The sequence below is a fragment of the Hylobates moloch genome, unplaced genomic scaffold, assembly GCF_009828535.3.
Source record: "Hylobates moloch isolate HMO894 unplaced genomic scaffold, HMol_V3 SCAFFOLD_13, whole genome shotgun sequence".
In the NCBI taxonomy this organism is placed as follows: Eukaryota; Metazoa; Chordata; class Mammalia; order Primates; family Hylobatidae; genus Hylobates; species Hylobates moloch.
The window spans coordinates 84,847,982-84,865,509 of NW_026652288.1; the positions used below are offsets into that span (position 1 = coordinate 84,847,982).

The 17,528-nt window shown below is 33.8% G+C and overlaps 1 protein-coding gene and 1 long non-coding RNA gene across 2 annotated transcripts in view; both read left to right on the forward strand.

Moving 5' to 3' along the window:
- Positions 1-10,336, forward strand: part of LOC131380970 (uncharacterized) — a 62,516-nt gene extending 52,180 nt beyond the window's left edge. Inside the window, exons 4-5 of the long non-coding RNA XR_009209331.1 lie at positions 5,830-5,974; positions 10,174-10,336. This is a non-coding gene — a long non-coding RNA (uncharacterized LOC131380970). The remainder of the gene's footprint in view (positions 1-5,829; positions 5,975-10,173) is intronic.
- Positions 1-17,528, forward strand: part of NAALADL2 (N-acetylated alpha-linked acidic dipeptidase like 2) — a 959,155-nt gene that overhangs the window by 315,723 nt on the left and 625,904 nt on the right. The window lies entirely within an intron of this gene.

Here is a 17,528-nt window from a genome sequence, read left to right on the forward strand (position 1 = left end):
CCTAATGCTAAATGATGAGTTAATGGGTGCAGGAAATCAACATGGCACATGGATACATATGTAACAAACCTTCACATTGTGCACATGTACCCTAAAACCCTAAAGTATAATAAAAAAAAAATTATGGAAAAAAAATGCAAAATATAAAAGGAGCATCTATTGTATAACATACTCTGACTTTTTATTTCAGATAACGACAAAAACAATAATAGGTCCTAATATATCCCAACTACCCCTCTAAATATTTTCATATATGCACATATTTAATCCTTGCAACTACTCTGTCCTCATTTACTACCAGAGGAACCTGAAGCACAAATAAGTGAGGTGATTTGCCCAATGAGGTCGGATACAGTGTGTGTGTATGTGTGTATGTGTGCATGCTGTAAGCACCTACAAAATAATCTAAAAGCAACATAATTATTTTCTAGTGTCATGGGTATTGTCTATTAATAGGCTGTGAATAAATTAAAAACTATATTGAAATATATCCTGTGCTAGCTACAATGTAAGAGCTGTTTTGGAGCATGGATTCAGGAGCCAGATTGCCTACATTCAATTAGTGTTCTCACTACTCAGGTTCATAGCATTTCTTCCATAGACAAGTCATTTAACCATTCAGCTCCTCAATTGTTTAAGATAATACAGTTTGATATCACAATAGGTTATTAGGAAGATTAGGGGAGTTAATCTAGGTAAAGTACTTTGGAACATTATTTAATACAAAGTAAGTGCTTTGTTGGTGTTAATTATTATAATTATTATTTTAATAGAAGAAAAGCCATCTACTATATATGTGCATTTAATAAGAAAAAAGTATACATATAATTTTGAATCATCATTTCTTTCATTTATCTCAAGTGTACATTTTTTATACTCATTATCTTTAATCAATGACAGATAAAATGATCTTGAGTAAACTGGTCAATTGTGTATTTATGTGTAGCACAATTGAGATTGCTTCCAAGTTGAATTAGTGGTCAAGGGTGGAATTTCTTGGAATGATTCCGTGAGTTTATTATAGCTCGAGTGCAGTTTTCCTTTCCTCTGAAGACAGCCAGGACACTCACAAGAAATGTTAATGCTGGAAAAACAGTGCTTTAAATCAGTGATACTTAAACTTTAATATACATCTGAATGATCTAGAGGGCTGGTAGAAACACACATTTCTAGTCTGCATCCCCACAGTACCTGATTCAGTAGGACTAGGGAGAAGCCCGAGAATCTGCATTTCTGTAAAGTTTAAACTAATGATGCTGCTGGTCCAGGGGTTATACTTTGAGGACCAGTGCTTTAAATCTTTAAGCTATAGAAGAAGCAATTTGGAAGAGATAGAAATGTTTTAGAATTTTTTGTCTTCAAATAACGTTGAATTAGGCTAGCTCTACAAAAATATCAAGACTATAGATTGAATAGCAGATTGGCTATTGTGATTGAAAGGCTGATTTTAAATGTCACTTGATTAAGTGATTGAAAAGAATTGTGAATTTTTACAGACACTCTTCACCAGTGTTCACCAAACTATTCTTTTGCCTAGAAATGTCTACCCTCCATGGTTTTCTAACCAAGCTCACTCTCTAAGAATTATTTTTAATATTACATTTTTCTTGAGAGCTTTCTAGGATCCATGAGAAGTTATTTTACTTCCCTGACTGCTCTTAACACAAAATATACTTCCATTGATAAATCTTCCAAGTTGTAGTTCAATTTGTCAATTTGCACTTGAGTTCCTGCTATACAGTGTGACCTCTTACTTGTCTTTGTAATACCAACAGCTAGCTCAGTGCCAGGAAGATAAAAGTCACTAAATAAATATTAGGTGAATGAATATCTAAGTAAATAAGTGATTCCTAGTGAGTTATGATTAAACTGACCTTTGTTAGAGACAGGAGAGAGAGGGAGAAAAAATAATGCCTATCAGAATGCTCTTTATTAAGACCACTATGGACTATAATTTACTTAAGAAATGTCATTTCACATCAATGAGATTCTCAAGAAGGAACAAGTAGCCCATGGAATTTTACTGGTGTTTCTTAGAAATTCAAGATACTTGCTTATTTTCTTTCTTTATAATATGAATATTTTTCTAGTGTTCCTGGGTTCCTGGAAACCTTTAGTTTAAAAGTTGGACTTATAAAACTTTATAGTTATTTGTAGGTTCCATAGACATGGGTTACTTCTAGAGAGACTTGATCTTAGCTACTGTCACTATTATAAGGATTTTGAGAGGATTGCTGGCATTTTAAACTATATAAATTACATTTTTATTTTTATATTTATCATGGTTTATTTTGTTGCATTTCAATTACCTTATCAGCTACTTTAGCTTGATTTATATGGGTTCAGAATCTCAAGTAACACATTTCAGATTAAGCTGAGATTTGAAAAACTATTTCTGACAATCATTATGTCACACAGTATCGGTATGCATAGATTTTTGTTTGCCTTTAGGCACATTCACTGACAGCACTAACTCAGATTTTAAGCACATTTCATTTTCCGTAATTGTGTTGATGGTTCAGAACAGCTTTTTGAGGCTCATTTAGCAGGCCATAAGGTGTTTGTTTATAGGGGCTGATGGGCATCTAGAAAAAGGTAGTTGTAACCAAAAAACGAAAATATTTAGCCTGTACTTTAACACGCACTGAATATATTAGAGTATATTGATTTAGATAACTGAATTTGGTTGAATTATGATTATGTTCTGAGTATGTATTTGGCAATTGAAAATTTAGATTTATTTAAATAAAAAAGTCAGAACAAAAATAATATCAATTGTCCTTTCTCTTAACATATAAAAATGTCTAATACAATTACACATTGATCATTTTAATGTGATATAACATAGTTGGAGGAAGATAATACTATTCATGTTATAACTGTAAACCCAACACCACCTTTACATTGTTCTAAGTATTATCTGTTACTATTACAGAATTCCAGTAAAAGTGGGCACACAATTTGTAAGAGAATTTTCAGGGCTTAATCATTGCTAGTGAAGTCAAGACTGAAATCAAGATAATGAAATCAAGAATGAAGTGATCCTTCTGGGAAAGTTCACAGTTCAGCTCCCACATACTGTTTCTCTCTATTAGTAAATGACGGACTGCAAATGGGAAGGAAATGGAAATTTTAAATGCACACAGTTCATGAAATGAGAAAGAGGACTTACAAATTTATTCCAGCCACCATTAATTATTATCATAATCATCATAAATATCATTAGTTATTTTAATTATAATGTATAATGTAATTATCAGTGTTATTATTATTCCTAAAGTGTATAGTTTGTTATGTTGCTGGCACTTCTCTAAATGCTTTAGTCCTTACAATGGATCTATCAGAAACATGCAATTATTATCTTCATTTTATTTACAGATAAGCAATCTGAATTGTAATGAGGTTAAATCATTTGCCCAAAGTCACATAGGTAATAGATTGAGCTGAATTTGGTTTTAGGCCATTGAGCTCTAAAGTTTTGTTGATAACTATGCTATATAGCTGTGTGTGTGGTTGAGGCAGCTCCATCTCCATCTTGATGCATGTCCAAGCTAACACCTCTACTGTGTTTCACACCTATGACATTTAGAGGCACCCATGTATTTTTAAGACCTTTGTCTGTTAGCGTTTTGGTGAGGGATATGGGAGGGCATTAGACCAAAATATTAAATGTATCTCCCTGTAATCTAGATCTGTTTATCCTAGTTTTCCCACACGGTGTAGTACCAACCCCCGCAAAATCATATATTTGAAAATAGCTAACTTCATATCCGTTGATTCTTTTTTTAATTTTTAGTTTTTTATATTGACAAATTATAGTCATATATATTTATGTGGTACAAAGTGATGTTATGATACATGAATACATGCAGAGAGTGTATAATGACTGAATCAAGCTAATTAATGTATCCATCATCTCAAATACTTATCATTTATTCCTCCTGTGTAACTGAAACTTTGCACCCTTTGATTGACATCTCCCAATTCTTCCCTGCCTCTAAATTCTGGTAACCACCATTGTATGCTTTGCTCCTATGAGTTTAATAGTTTTACATTTCACATGTAAGTGAGAACTTGTGGTATCTGTCTTTCTGTACCTGGCTTATTTCAGTTAGCATGTCTTCCAGGTTGATCCATGTTGTTGCGAATGACAACATATCTTTCTTATTTATGGCTGAATCATATTCCATTGGCATATATACATATATATATATTTTATATATATATATACACACACACACACACACACATATATACATATACATATATATGTATATATATGTTCCAACAAACCCAATTCTAGGTATATATCCAAATGAAATTAAAATATATATATATTCACTATTATGAATAATGCTACACTGACATGAACATGAACATGAAAATGATGATATCTCTTCGAGACACTGCTTTTATTTCATTTGGATATATACCTAGAATTGGGTTTGTTGGAACATATGATCATTGTATTTTTAACTTTTTGAGGGATCTCCACACTCTTTTCCATAATAGCTGAACCGATTTACATTCCCACCAAAAATGTACAAGGGTTCCTTTTCTCCACATCCTCACCAACACTTATCTTTTGTCTTTCTGATAATAACCATTCTGACAGGGGACATCGCATTGTAGTTTTAATTTGTGTTTCCCTGATGATTAGTCATATTGATCATTTTTTCACGTATCTGTTGGCCATCAGTATGTCTTCTTTGGAAAAATATCTATTCAAGTTCCTTGCTCATTTTTATGTTATGCTATTTGTTTTCCTGCTATTCAATTGTTTAACTTTCTTATATATTTTGGATACCAGATCTTTACCAAATGTATGGCTTGAAAATATTTTCTCCTAATTCATATATCTTTTCTCTATTAATTGTTTCTTTTTTGTGCAAAACTGTTTTTTGTTTATTTGTTTTTTTTTTGATACAGGGTCTCTCTCTGTCACCCAGACTGGAATGCAGTGGCATGATCATAGCTCACTGCAACCTTGTTCTCCTGGGCTCAAGCAGCCCTTCCAACTCAGCTTCCTGAGTAGCTGAGACTATAAGTCCGTGACACCATAGCCAGTTATTTTTTTTTTCTTTCTTTCTTTTTTTTTTTTTTTTTTTTGTAGAGATGTGGTCTTGCTATGTTGCCCTGGCAGGTCTCAAACTTTTGACCTCAACTGACCCTCCTGCCTCAGCCTCCCAAAGTGCTAGGATTACAGGGGTGAGCCAATGCACCTGCCAGAAGTGTTTTTGTGTTTGTTTTTTATTTTGTTTTAGTTTGGCCTAATACCATTTGTCTATTTTTGCTTTTGTTACCTGAACTTTTGGGGTCAAATACAAAAAAAAATTGCCTAGACCAATGTCATGTAGCTTTTCCTCTCTATTTTCTTCTAGTATTTTTACAATTGCAAGGATTGTATCCATATATTTTATCCATTTTTAGTTGATTTTTTAATATGATGTGAGATTCTGTTTTAGTTACTATAGCTTTGTAATATAGCTTGAAGTGAGGTTGTGTAATGCCTCCAGCTTTGTACCTTTTGCACAAGATTGGACTATTTGGGAATTTTTTTGTGGTTCTATATGAACTTTAAAATTTCTTTTTCTATTTCTGTGAAACATGTCATTGGAATTTTGTTAGAGATTGTATTGAATCTGTGGATTGCTTTGGGTATTATGAACATTTTAACAATATCAATTCTTCCAATATGTTTTCTTCAATTTCCTTTATCAATGTTCTATAGTTTTCATTATACCAATCTTTTACCTCCTGGTTAGATTTATTCCTAAGTATTTTTTTTAATTATTATAAATGGAAATGTTTTCTTGATTTCTTTTTCAGATAGTTCATTGTTCGTGACTTTTATATCTTTCTCTTGTCTAATTGCTCTGACAAGGACTTCCAGTACTCTAGTGAATAGATGTGGTGAGAGTGGGCATCCTTGTCTGTTCTTGATCTTAGAAAAAAAGCTTTTAACTTTTCTCTGGTGAGTATAATGTTAGTTGTAGGCTTGTCTTATACGACCTTTATTGTGTTAAGGTATATTCCTTCTATATCCAATTTGTTGAGACTGTTTATCATAAAAGGATATTGAATTTTGTTAAATTCTTTTTCTGCATTTAATGAGATCATGTTTTTTGTCCTGCATTTGTTAACATGGTGTATCACATTTATAGGTCTGTGTATATTAAACCACCCTGGGATCCCGGTGATAAATTCCACGTGACTACAGTGAATGATCCTTTTAGTGTGCTGTAGAATTCAGTTTGTTAGGATTTTTTTGAGGACATCTGATCAATCATATGCCTTGATTTTTGTATTTTCCAAGCTAAGAAGCTTCCTATTTTGATAGAGTTTGAGTCCTATTATTTCTTACTTTGTTGACAGAGCATGAGGCCCAACATATATCAAACAATTATACTCTTTTCATTATATTTAAAAACAAACTTTATTTTAAAGTGCTGCTTTGGTTACTGTGTGGCCACCCTCAAAGTGAGAATATGTTTCCCTTTATATTTCAAGCCCTTCAGCTTTCTGCCTTCATACTATGTTGCCATCATAAGTATTATTGTTCAATTTTCTACCATGTTACTCTTCAAACATCAGTGTTTCCTGTACCATGATTGATGATGTCTCTCCATGTTCTTAGGAAGTTCCTTTGACATTCTTTGCTCATAGTTGCCTGTGTGCCCCATTTCCTAAAATTTTCGTTGTAGGATCGATGCCATCTGGAAGAATGGAGTTTGCATGAGAATGACTTTAATTCTGTTTGATTAATTCTCCTTTAGAGCCTCAGAATTTTTTCCCTGTAATATCAAGCAAAGCTTGAGATGCAGATTGAGCATTGGGTTATCTAAGTAAATATAAGACAGGGATATTGAAAATAAGTTAAATCTACATATAATGAACTAAATTCATTTTACCTAATTGTTTACCCTCTACTGCAGCTTTTAGCAGTGTTGTGACTATTTAGTACACTAATTAAATTTTAATTTTAACTAAATTACTTTTTATCATGATCTCTTTCCTTCTCCGGAAGTACTGAGGGGTACTGAAATTTTGCCACCAAGATAAAGCAATAACATGAATTTGGAAAGTCCCATATATGTACAACTGTCCCTAAATAAGTGAAGATAATTAAAGGTACTTCCTCTTTGTAGTGCATTATGGATTTTTGTAGTTAATGCTTTGGAGTTTTAACCTGGAGTTTACTGCTAGTGTATAATAGAGAAAGTCTCAGCTTTGGAGCATTACTAATTTAGTTTGAATACTGACTGTCATTTACTAGCTATGTTCCCTTAGGCAAGTTACTGAACCTCTGATTCAACTTTTGAATTTTCTCTTGCACAAAGCAAAGATAACACCTTCATTGCCAAACTTATTCTAAAAACTAAATGAGATAATGCACATTAAGCACCATGTTTATCAAATAATTGCCCCACCACAAATAATAGTTTATTGTCATTTAAATTACTATATGATAGGTTGTATATTTTGGTTGTTGTTTAGGACTCTTGTTTCTTTTGCCTGTGAGCATTGTACAGATGAGAGATAGGAAAATTAATTGCTGCTTCTTGACTCTGGGAGTGATGTTTACTTTCTGAAACATAGCTATTGCCTGTGACATGCTATGCTGGGAAGATACTCTGATGCAAGGCAGAATGAAAACCTATAAAACAATTCAAAGCCCTATTAAATGGTGTACTTGGGATACCACATACAATTTTTTTCCATTCTGATAAATTAGGGTGACTACTTGATCTTATCTATACAGCTGAAGATGCATATATTCTGTAACCTAGCAATTCTACTCCTAATCGTATGCCCTGAAGAGACTTGTCTACATACGCACAAGATGTATGCAAAAATGTTAACAGTGTAGCTTATAAAAGAAAAATGTAAATCACCCTAAATAGGTAAATGGTAGTATATCCACACAATGATGAAAAAAATGTATGAAGTTGATTGGATAATTATCACAAATATAAATTGAATTTAAAAAAAAAAACCTATTTAGAAGAAAGCATGCATCATGATGTATTTATATAAAGTTTTAAAATATGCAAAGCAGTATTTTATAGATATGTGGTATAGATATGTACATATGCATAAAAGCATAAATCCATGCATGGAGATAATTAATATTAAATCTAGAATAGTGGTTATCTTTGATGTGGAAGGAAGATTATGATCATGACACTGGGAATGTCTTTTTCTTAAGGTAGTATTTTTTATATAATTATTTTGATGTAATTATATAAACTTTTTTATATAATTATTTTATATAATTATATAAGCCTTTTGTATCTCTAAAATATTTAATAAAATAATGTAGTTCAATATATCAATTATAAATAGCCGAAAAAAGCCCTCAAAACTTGCATTTTTTTTCTGTTCTTATCTCTATTTTACTTTCATCATTCTCTTAAAATTTACATTTTCACATACATATTGCTTTTAATTTGAAAATGTTAACATTCTGTATTATATTTATTGGGTGAAATTTCAGTATCAAATTTTGGAAAAGTCATCCAGTATTCACTCCTAGTAACCTAACTTTATATCTTCCAACTTAATTGCTTAACAGCTGGAGGTGTCAGTCAGCAATATTAAATGGCATAACTTTGTAAGGCATCAGTTTAAATATTTGACCACTTGAATGATGTATGACATATTGTACATGTTGAAGAGATGAACTCAGGGAACTAAAATGAAGAAAATTACCTTATTTGTAGTGTCAGTCTTCATTATACAATAATCTTACATATTATCATTATAGATTCTGAGAGAATTCTCTTCCTCATGTGGCATTTCAGCTGCAACTTTGACCTTCACTTTGTCACAGAGGAATCCCAGGAACCAGTCAAGAACTGACTGCAAAACCTTCATCAGATGTTCTGACTCCTTCCTTACAATCATTTCTTATATTTCCCATGACTTAGAAACAATGATAGTTTGGCTAATTTAAAAATATAAAACATCTAATTTTAAAACAAATGCCCTCTTTTGTTTAAATCATTTTGAAAACAACCAAGATTATAAAGTAGTGATTGTCCATTGTTTTAAAATTTTACTTTATAGAAAGAGATACAGAGATTTACACCTAAAGAGTTAAACTGTTTCTTTCTTAAATATAGCTTGCTTTTACTTTACTACCTTTGAATTTTAACATCAAGTGCAGAAAACTGTCTGGCAAAATGTTTTAATACTTACTTGATTTGTCACATTGTGGTGGTCATGTGACCTTTTTGTCACATTGTGAAATTCTTTGTACTGTTTATCCCTGAAGAACTGGTTTTCTTTCCCATCTCTCTTCCATCTCGGTAGGTGATGTACATTACAGATTCTCTTCAAACTAATTAATGTCTCAAATTTGACTTTCTCTCGTGCTCACAGCCCTGGTAGTTTTATTTCATGCAATAGGGGAAAAAAATAATTTTCCTCAACTTGGGAAAGCAAATAATATAATGCAAAAAATTATCTTAACAATCCTTTAGTTCACTATTTCATTTTCTGTCTTTTATTTTATAATAATAAAATCAAATTCACAAAGCTAAGTGATTTCAGAGAGCCAGTATTTCTGGTAGATACGGCAATTGTCAAGGCCCTGATGACTGGATTGACCCTCTTCTAGGGGAGGGCTTCCTACATTTTACTGACAGCTGTTCATTCACTTATTCATTAGTTCATATATTTATTTGATCATTCATTAAGTTGATAAACACTTTATAAACATCTACCATGCTTCTTATAATTGTTGCCTTGCAGGAAGTAGCAGAAAGGGAATAATCATAGATACAAGTGAGTTCATGACTATAGGAAGTGCTGTAACAGAAGCATTGATAAAAAGGTTTAGTGACTCAAGGGTGTTTATGCCTATCTTTGTGGAGTCCAACATTTATGTTTATTTTATATTGCTTTTAGTTTGATGATGTTTTCCAACTTTTCATTTATTCAACCCCTAATATTGTAAGCTTTAGGTTTGAATCTCTGATTTCCTCAAGCTTTTATTTTTTGTTCCCACAAGTCTTTGATTATGGCCAACACACTGTAGATTGTAGAACAAAGTGCTTCCAAATGATTATTTTATTATATATATATCACCCGAAATACATAAAGACTAAAAATGTTTATTCTTTATTTGAAGACGCATCTATTTTTTTCAATTCTCTTTAAATATGCTAGGCAACTACAAGTAATTAATCTTGGTTTGACTATCCCATGAAGATATGTGAGAATGATCTCACCAGCAGAATATGGAACCACTCAGAAAGCATTGACTGCCTCCCATATTATGGGCCAAGCACCATTCTGGGCTCTAAGTGCCATGAAGTGACTATAAAAATGAGTGAACATGATCCTTGCCTACAAGGAGCAAATAAACACATTATTAATGTGAAGTGTAAGTGTTTTAATTGCACATACCCTCTTGTAATGCCAGCTCATTTCTTCTCCATTTTTCCTGCACACATTTTCCCTGGTTAATATGTATTTTTTCAGTGATCTGAGTTCATGAATGTGCTCTTAGCCATTGTGGATTATTGCAACAAACTGATTCTAGGTGAGCAAGGCTCAATGCTCCACACGTCCAAAGCTCTTTTTATTCTGCAATACATGTTGTTGATTATGTTAACTCTTTTTCTGTCATTAATTTTGATAAAATGAGTATTCTGGTAGGCAGTTTTGACTCATAGTACCTGGCAGCAGTGATAGTGATGATGCTTGACCTATTACAAACAAAAGAAAAATACTATATAGATCTTAAAATACAAATTGTATTGTGCCTGACCTCATGTAGCACCTGCTCCTCAAGGTACCCAGACTATAGGCTAAGTGGAGCAATCATCCCCTAATATTGCTCCCTACACCTGAGCTAGTATGACACCCCACCCCCGTGGGGGCCCAGATTCTTGGCCAAGCAGGGGAGTCATGACCTCCGGTGCCTGAGTTGATGTTATACACTTCCCCTTGAGGAATTGGAACCTTGGGCAGCTCATGTAGCTGAACCTTCTGAGGCCAAGCTAATGTAGTTCCCTATGTCCCAGGGAATCAGAGACATGACTGAGCTGTGCCATCTCATCCTCCAGGCCAAATAGCTGCAAAAATTCACCTTCCTGGACCTGGACTAGACCCTTGGAGTCCAAGCTGCTGAGGTTCCCTGGCTCCCCAGGAAGCGGGGTCAACACTGTACTGCTCCCTGCCAACTGGTGCCCAAGCCACAAATGTGTACCATTCCTTGGTACTTACTCCTATTGCACCTGGATTCATGGCCTAAACTCTTGCTGTGTCCTCCCATCTCAAGGTCCAAAGTCGCCATTGTGTGGTACCCCAATCCCCTGGGGCTTGAGTTGCTGCTGTGCCCTGTTAGCTCTGGGACCAGAACTGTAGCTATGCCCTGATCTCCAGAACCCAAGCGTTGAGATCACGCTTTTTTCCCAAAGCCCTGTCAGTGCTGCACCCTTCCTCCCACAATCAAACTCACAGCTATATCCCTGCTCCCAAGGTCTGAGATGTGGGGATGAGCCTCAGAGTCACACACCCTGGTTTTGTTGGTGATAGATATCTACCCATGTCTTGGAGAGTGAATATTCATCTCATGGTTTCAACATAATAAGGGCTATTTGTGAAAAATCCCACAGCTAACATCATAATTAATGGGGATAAACTGAAAGCTCTTCTATTTTTTTTTAAACAAGCTCGAATATTTTTATTTTTCAATAGCAATTAAAAACAAACTAGATTCAACAGACATAAAATTACTCTGTCAAATTGCTGTAATCTTTCTAAATGTTCTCAATTGCTGTCTCAACATTTCTTTTTTTTTTCAATTTTTTAAAATTTATTGTTATTTACTTATTAATGTATTTTTTATTGTACTTTAAGTTTTAGGGTACATGTGCACAATGTGCAGGTTTGTTACATATGTATCCATATGACATGTTGGTATGCTGCACCCATTAACTCATCATTTAGCATTAGGTGTATCTCCTAATGCTATACCTCCACCCTCCCCCCACCCCACGACAGTCCCCAGAGTGTGATGTTCCCCTTCCTGTGTCCATGTGTTCTCGTTGTTCAATTCCCACCTAAGAGTGAGAACATGCGGTGTTTGGTTTTTTGTCCTTGTGATAGTTTACTGAGAATGATGATTTCCAGTTTCATCCATGTCCCTGCAAAGGACATGAACTCATCATTTTTTATGGCTGCATAGTATTCCATGGTGTATATGTGCCACATTTTCTGAATCCAGTCTATCGTTGTTGGACATTTGGGTTGGTTCCAAGTCTTTGCTATTGTGCATATTGCTGCAATAAACATACATGTGCATATGTCTTTATAGCAGCAGGATTTATAGTCCTTTGGGTATATACCCAGTAATGGGATGGCTGGGTCAAATGGTATTTCTAGTTCTAGATCCCTGAGGAATCACCACACTGACTTCCACCATGGTTGAACTAGTTTACCGTCCCACCAACAGTGTAAAAGTGTTCCTATTTCTCCACATCCTCTCCAGCACCTGTTGTTTCCTGACTTTTTAATGATGGCCTTCTATTAAGATCAAGTACCAAGCGAGGATGACCACTCTCACCACTTCTGTTCACCACAGTACTAGAAGTACTAGCAAGAGCAATCAGATAAGAAGAGAAAATAATCTTCAAGTAGGAAAGAAATATGTAAAATTTTCTGTATTTACACGACACAATCCCCTATATAGAAAGCCCCAAAGATTGTACAAAGAAACTTTTAGAACCAATAAATAAATTCAGTAAAGTTGCAGGATACAAAATCAATGTACACAAATCAGTAGCGTTCCCTACACAAATATTGACATAGTTGAAAAAGAAATCAAGGAAAAATTTTATATACAATCATCAAAAAATAAAATAATAAGAATAAACCTAAGGAGGTAAAAGTTTCTTACACTGAAAACTACATTAGATTAATGAAAGAAATTTAAGACAAGTAAATTGAGAGATATTCCATGTTCTTGGATCAGAGAAGTCAGTATTGTTAAAGTGTGCTTACTATCCAAGACAATATACAGATTCAGTGCAATTCCTGTCAAGATAAGAATAACATTCTTCATGGAAATAGAAAACACTTCCTCCAATTCACGTGGAACCGTAAAAGATGTTGAATAGCTAAAGTAATTCTGAGAAAGAAAAACAGCATTTGGGACATTACAATTCTTGATTTAAAATTATACTACAAAACTATAGTAATCAAAGTGGTGTGAAACTGGAATATAAACAGACACAGGGAACAGAAAAAGACACAGTGAAACAAAATAGACAGTCCAGTAATAAACCCAATCATATATAGTGAACTTGCATGCCAAGTTTGACAAGGATGTCAAGAATGCACAGTGGAGAAAGGACAGTCTTTTCAATAAATGGTGATGGAGAAATTGGATCCTTATCTTACATCATACACAAAAATCAACTTAAAATGGATAAAAGACTTAAACGTAAGATCTGAAACCATCAAACTCCTGGAAGAGTGCATAGGGGAAAAGCTCATTGACAGTGGCCTTGGCAATAATTTTTTTTTATATTACATGAAAACTTCAGACTACAGAAACAAAAATAATTAAATAGTACTACATCAAAGTAAAAATAATCTGTGTATAGCAAAGGAAACAATTAACAGAATGAAGCAACAACCTACAGATTTGGGTAAGATATTTGGAAACCATATCTCTGTTAAGGGGTTAATATCAACATTTATAAAGAACTAACACAACTGAATATCAGAAAAAAATAACCCAATCAAAAATGGGCAAAGAACATGAAAGACAAGGAAAACATAAAATGGCCAGCAGGTAAATGAAAAGGTGCTTAGCATCATTAATTATCAGGGATATGCAAGTCAAAACCACATGATATATCAACTCACACCTGTTATGATGCCTGTTATCTAAAAGTCAAGAGATAATAAATGTTGGCAAGGGTGTGAAGAAAAGAGGACTCTTGATGGCAGTGTAGATTGGTGCGGTCATTATGGAACACAATATGGTACCAGAAGTGAGGCAGTTACCAGGAGAAAATAAAAAGATGTAGGTCAGAGGATGAAAAGTAACCAATATGGGCCGGGCGCACGGCTCACGCCTGTAATCCCAGCACTTTGGGAGGGAGGCGGGTGGATCACGAGGTCAAGAGATCGAGACGATCCTGGTTAACATGGTGAAACCCCGTCTCTACTAAAAATACAAAAAAAATTAGTCGGGCGTAGTGGCGGGCGCCTGTAGTCCCAGCTACTCTGGAGGCTGAGGCAGGAGAATGGCGTGAACCCGGGAGGCGGAGCTTGCAGTGAGCCGAGATCGCGCCACTGCACTCCAGCCTGGGCGACAGAGCCAGACTCCGTCTCAAAAAAAAAAAAAAAAAAAGTAACCAATACGTAGAATGAACGAGTATAGAAATCAAATGTGTAACACAAGAACTATGGTTAATAACGTTGTACTGTATTTGGAATGTTTGTTATATGAGAAGATTTTAGGGGCTCTTGTCACAAAAAAGGAGGGAGGGCTAACTATGTGAGATGATGAATATGTTAATTTGTTTCACTGTAGTAACCATTTCACTCTTTATATGTGTCCCCTAATAACATGTTGCATACCTTAAATATATAAATTATTTTTTTAAAAAATCTGAAATATTATAGCCGATTCAGGCACATTCAAATAGTTGAGGCAATAAAAACTGAATATAGTCAAGTAATCAGGAATTAGTAGAAGTGTTGAACTTTTATGGAGGGCATCACAAATTCATTGTAGAGCAGAGTTGGATCAATATTTGTATAAAGGGTAACATAGGATATACTGGTCATGGAAATGTTCTAATTTTGGAAAGAGGAGATTGGAGACAACAGAGGGGCAGTTGTCAAAAATGACGTCAGGGATTTGTCTCCATGTGGTATCCACAATACTAACCCCAGAAAGCACCCCCTGAATGATATTTTTGTGAGAAATATTTAATGGAAGCAGAGAGAAGAGAAGCTTAACTCTGTCAAGGATATTAGGAGAGGCTTTGCTGAGCGATAAAGTTTATTTGATCCCCAAAAGATATAATGTATGCATTTTGGTTTTATTTTATAGCAAGCATTATTTTGGGGAGATAATGTGTAAGGCTAAACCTTTTGTGTAACAGTATTCTCATTGATGTCTTTAAGAAGTTTGTGGAAAACACAAAACTAATTAGATCACACTTAAAATCTTGAAGTAAGACAGTTCTTATCTATTTGTAAGAAAATAATAGGTTTAAGAGTATCCCCATGGAAAGCTTCTCCAACAGTGATTTACTTTACATTATTGTATAATCAGTGATCTCCCAAATAAACACATTTGTTCTCGCCAAAACGAAATAATTTTAAGGTCCATTCTAAAAATGAAGACTGAAAGTGGCAGTTAGCTATATGATTGATTAATTTATTTGGGAATAAAACTTATTTGGGTTGTGCATGTTTTAATTTCCCTTTTATTATTCCTAAAATAGGTAAAACAAATATCAAACACTTTGGGCTTTACTGGAGTGTTCCTGGAAATTGTTGCAAGGGATGAACTTCATCTTGTGGCAAGACAAATTTCAGAGGAAAAATCTCAGAACTAACATATAGTTATTTATAAATGAAGTCAAACTAGTTTTCAAAGTAGTGTTTTACTATTGAACAAAACTCCACCTTTACCACCAGAAAAATAAACTTGCTGTCTTAGATTTTTAAGATTCAGTGCAGTGATTTTTAAAGTAAAGTAAAATTCTTATGCTATGAATAGTATATGCTCTACCATTTCACTCATAAATCCATTTTGTCACATTAGTTTCATAGAAGGTTAGTTTTTACCTTTTCACATTTTAATAAATTACAAGTCTGTTTAATATATTTGTGTCATCATTTTCTAGATTAGCAGCTAAAATTTGGTTCACAATGTGTAGAGCATTCATTAATTTGCCTCCTGAGTTTCAAATGGATTGGCTCCCAAAGGTAGAAAATTGTTAATTAATTTTCTCAGTGGGAAAAATCCATTGCATGGATTTTAATTATGACAACACTCACTACTTTCAAATTGTTTCTGAATGATGGCTAACGACGATGTTAGCCAACTATATCTAGAAACCATTTCTGTTGGCTCCTATCCAATGTATACTCATCAAATCAGTAGTTGTTTTATTTATTGAAATAATGTTTTGGTGAATGTATTGATAATTTTTAATGTTATCCAAGGCAGTGTTGAAATCTAATGATTTTGATCAGTTTAAAATTTCAGGTATAGCCACAATATAATTTAAAAAACCCTGAACATTTTAGAGTTGAAATAGACCTTGGAAGTTAACTGATTTATCCTTTTTTTTCAGATACAAAATGAGGCTAAAATAGACTAAGAGACTTTTTCAAATTCATACACTTATCACTGGATTTGAAATAATAAAAGAATACTACTCTACTTAGATTGTTGATGTTTTCAAAGTCACCTGACTTTTGTAATCTTTGTATTTTTGATCTACAAAATGTCAGGGATACTTATTTAAGCAAACGTGGTAGAACAGCAACAAAATCAAATGTCAGAAGCCCTACATAGATTCCAGATCTACCACTTATTAGTTGTGTGTTTTTTTCAAATTATTTACACTCTCTGAGCCTTGGTTTTCTTATTGTAAAATGGGGACCCATTAGCTCACGGAACTACTTTAGGTAGAAGATGTAATGATAGATATGAAAGTATTAATTTTAGAGGGTTTACCTCAGGAAGAACACAACTATTCCTCTACAGGGGCCCTTATGCATGCGTAATGGTCAGGAAGATGAAAAAAACAGCCTTTCCAAAATTAGCCTACTTTCAGGCCAAAAATTGCTCTCTGTGAATATCCTACATAGACATTTATTCATTACATACTGTTACGGCTCCCTTTTTATGAAATAGAGGCGAGATAAGAAATAACTTCACCTTTTTCTCTCTTCTCTGTCACCATATAGCCCTCCCTATCCTTACCCCTTTCCATACCCCTCTACCTGTTTCAAACATTAGAGGCAAAGTCTCCAAATTACTTAATTAAAAAACAAACAAACAAACAAAAAACCTCCACTATTCACTGCCTTGTTTAGAGGAGTTTTAGTTCTTTTGCTATTTTATTAATATGCTACTTTGAATTTCAAACTAGAACCGGTGTTTTTTTGGCTCTGTTTTTAGCAGATAGAAAAGCACTGGACATTAAGCAAAAGTTTATTTAGAATACAAAAGATTGGAAAAATATACAAAAACATTAGTTGCTATTTCACGAAACTTAATGTGACTAAACATAATACCATTAGGACTTTTAACAGACGAAAATAGATAATTTGTGTGCAAAGTGCTAGAAGCCCTTTCTTGCAGCATAGAAATTACATGTATATCTTCAAGTAACTGAAAAATATATCCAATGTGTACGTGTGTTGGTGTGTGAAAACTGAAGTGCAGAATGTCATTGTAAAGAATTTTGTTAAAATATTGTGCCTAAAATTTAATACCTTATGTTATATAAGCAGATGTTATATATATATTATATATA